Below are 3,711 nucleotides of genomic sequence, written 5' to 3' on the forward strand. Positions count from 1 at the left end.
TGAAGGTGTTGCCCTTCTTGCCTGGTTTCTCACGCAGGTCGGAGCTTTTACTCTAATGACGTCAGATGCCACCAATGCCTCTCCCCAAAGAGGCTGCAAACACTCATCTCAGGGCAGGGGTTGCACCCATAAGAAATAGGGGGCTTGAATGGCTGGAACACAGAGCAGCAGAATGAGCCTTAAAAGTACCGAAGTGATTTAGGAGCATGGGCGCCCCCAGAGTCAATGGGGTTCGAGTTGCTATGACACTTGGGCTGTTCCAAGCAGGACGGTGAAGGAGACGTTTTGTGGCACATTAGCTGCTGGTGTAATGAGTGTTAATGTTCACAGGAACTTGATGCATAGTCAGATGCAGGGAGATGTGCTGCAGATCTGTGCACAACAACGCAATGAGGTTAAAGAACCTGCCTTGCACTGCAGCTCTGCACTTAGGCGGCAGCCCTTGGGCTGGAGGGGCAGGATACTCATGGCCATCATGTTTCTTGCCAAGTCCCTGCTTTTCTCATCCTTAGGTAAACTCCCCACATGGCTCTGCACTGCTGAGATTGCTGACACGAACACCCTCAGCAGGATTCCAGCACTGGGATCTGAGCTGAATTTCAAAGGCCTTTTTATGGCCTTGGAGGTAGCCGTAGAGGTGGTTGGTAGGATGCTGCTTTGAGGCTGCCTGGAAAGCAGAAGTATTAGCAGCAAATGCCTTGTGGTCCTGAGACGTGAGGGGCACCTGTTTCAGTCTGAGACCTGCTTGAAGCTGACGATTGCCCTGTTTTATTTCCACAGTGTTGGGAGTCCAGTTACAGCTGCACCAGCCTCAGCGGTTCCTGGTTGTGGGAGTCGGTGGGACAGCAGAGATCCACTGCTCCTCCGGGGAAAGTGTGGAACGGGGAGGAAAAGTGCACTGGTGTCTGAAAAGGACGGGTGAGGCCCCCATGCACATTGAGAAGTGTGCAGATGAGAGAAATGAGAGCAGATTTGCTTGCAAGAATCAGGGATCCAGTATGTGGCGGCTGAGATGGGACGCTGTGGTGGGCTATGGCCAGTAGCCCGAAACGTCAGGCGGGTACTTTTGACCGATGGAGCGGAATTAGGCACTGAAGCGTATTGGTTGAACATAGAAATCGTTTACTTACGCCATCAATGTACACAGCGTAGGCAGAAGAATTAACTTGCTTGAATTACAGTTGCAAACTGTGAGCTCTTCGAAGTACAATGTGAACGACTTATCGAGCATGCAGGGCACGGGGTACATCAGGACCGGCCGGTGATGGGGAGTTGTTGGTCGGTGATCAGTCCGCCAAGTTTACTCCAGGATGTACACGGAGTTCTCCGACTTGGGCGGAAACTGCTCTAACTTTTGTATGGCCAGCGAACCAATGACTAGCTGCCAGGTAGGAATAATTATCCCCCGCCAATGGAAGGTGCACGTATCTGCATAGTGTTGGCGGGAACTTTTTGCTGCACCGGGGTTTTTCCACTGCGGCGGGAAATTCCACCGTGCCGAGAAACTCCACTGTGGCGGGAAATTCCACTGTGCCAGAGGCATTTAACTACTTGGTTTTGACACAGTACAACACTGGAAATCAGGGACATCCAAAGGAAGGAGTCTGGCATTTATTACTGTGCACATGCAGCCACCGGCTCCTTGACTTTGGGAGTGGAACCAGGGTGATTGTTGCAGGTATCAAACCGTTATATCTGAGTGTCTCATTGCTCACGTCCCATTAGAAAATGACAAGAAACTGTAAGAATGTAAAAGAGTAAATTGCTGAAAAGAAGCTGTGTAGTGAGCCTAGTAAAATGTGTTCAGCGTTAGCTGCTGGGGGCAGAGAGAGAACAGGCTATGCAGCGTTTACTCACAGGGGAAACCTGGCAAGTGGTGCAGGGAAGTGCTGGGGTCTCTGTGGGGCTGGTCTGTGCAGCCAGGCTGGGAATGTTTCTCCCTCTGAGCAGGGTGAAAATCCCGTTCATTCCCCTGGAACAAGGATCGGAGCCCCACGTGTGCAATGACAAGCTTGTGTGTTGCTTGCCAAGCTGCAGAGCTGGAAGGTTGTTGTTCCTTGGGGGCCTTGTGTTCCCAGCACCCCCTGATATGATGTGTGTCCCCCTTGCCTGGCATCAGAAGCCGTCACCTCTCAGGCAAAGCAGAGATCAGCAGAGAGGAAGGAAGAGTCAAGGAGTGATGGGAACCACTAGCGTGAGCGATGTGTGTGGCAGGAGGTTGGGTGGAGGGGAAGGGGCAGGCAAGCTGAGGGAGATGGTGTGCTCTGCAGGGCTGATGTTGCTCATTGGCAGACCTCCACCCTCCAGTGTCCATCCCCAGAACAAGCCTTGGACACATGCTGTCGCCAGCCTCTTCCTCTGAGGGACAGTACGGGATCCTGGGGGTAGAGAAGGGACTCGGGAATCCCAGGAACTGCAGCCTGAAGAGTTCACAGGGCAAACAGGGCAGTCTCAGCTCCTGATGCTCCTCTGCTCTCCTCTTCCTCCCCAGCCCCTCTCAGCAGGTGCAGGCAGGAGGCCGTGCATTATATGGTGGTGGGTCTCCTGGTGCTGGTGATGGTCTCTCTGACCTCCCTCTGGATGTGCGGCTGCCCCAGTCCAGGTAACCCATGAGCCCCAGCCCTCCCACAGTATGGGGACCTCTTGTGGAAGGGGGCAGCGATGCTGGAAAGTGCAGGACTCAGGCCTGCTGATTTCCTCAGCTCCAGGATACTGCCTGGTGCAGAAACAAGCCCTGGATGTGGAGCTGTGTGAGCTGCGCTATGGGGCTGCTCAGCAAGGGCAGTGGGCGTCCATTCAGGGATGCGGCCCCTGCAGTTCTGCTGAGGGACGATTTGCATCTTGGGTCCCTTTGGCCTCTTCTCCCTGCTCTTTGAGGGGCTGACAGGGTGCTAAGACCTGCTGTCAATCCTGTTACCCACCACGTGCAGAATTCCCAGCGGTGCAGTGCCTGGGGTCCTGGCAGCCCTAATGGATGCCTGGTTCATGCAAAGAGGTTGCACAGAAATCCTATTAGCAGATAGGGAAGTGCCACCTGCTGCCATGCCCAGCCCGGCACAGCCTCGCTCTGGCTGGGATCTGATGCTGCCCACACAGGGTTGGGGAGTTTGTGCCCAGCCACAGTGTGATCCCGGCTCTGCTGAAGGACCTGGACTCAGCCCCCGTGGAAGGGAAACAGGGAAAGTCTTGAGCACAAAGGAATCGGGCCTGGAAACCCCCAGCTGGTCCCTGCCAAGCTGCTGCCTCTTGTTCCCTTCACCGCTGCTCCGTGGCGTTCGCTGCTTCTTGGTGCCCGGGGATGATCTGCACCAGACCAGCTCCACAGTGCAACTGCAAGGGTGAACTCTGCCCCCGCTCTAGGGATCAAGAGCAGGAGATCCCAACCTCGGGCACCAGGAGGTGGGAGGTTTCCTGCTGTGGCAGAAATGCCCCCGTCGGTGCCCCTCTCCAGAGATCTGTCTCAGCCAGCCTGAGAGGCTGCTGTTGAATCTCTCACAGCGGGGATCTCACTCCTTGTCTGCAGACAAAAGCCTGGCGCCTGGGAGGCGATGCTCTGGTCACCTGGGCAGGGGGGGGAAGACCCGGCCCTGCGCGCGGGCCCAGGTAGCCAGGGATGCCATGCAGATTGGTCGGTTTGTGGCCAGTATTGGCAGCTTCGATTGGACCGGCTGCTGAGGTCAGGGAGGTTTTAAAAAGGCCTGGGCCAGGAAG

Source organism: Alligator sinensis, unplaced genomic scaffold (genome assembly GCF_000455745.1).
Source record: "Alligator sinensis unplaced genomic scaffold, ASM45574v1 scaffold1706_1, whole genome shotgun sequence".
Classification (NCBI taxonomy): domain Eukaryota; kingdom Metazoa; phylum Chordata; order Crocodylia; family Alligatoridae; genus Alligator; species Alligator sinensis.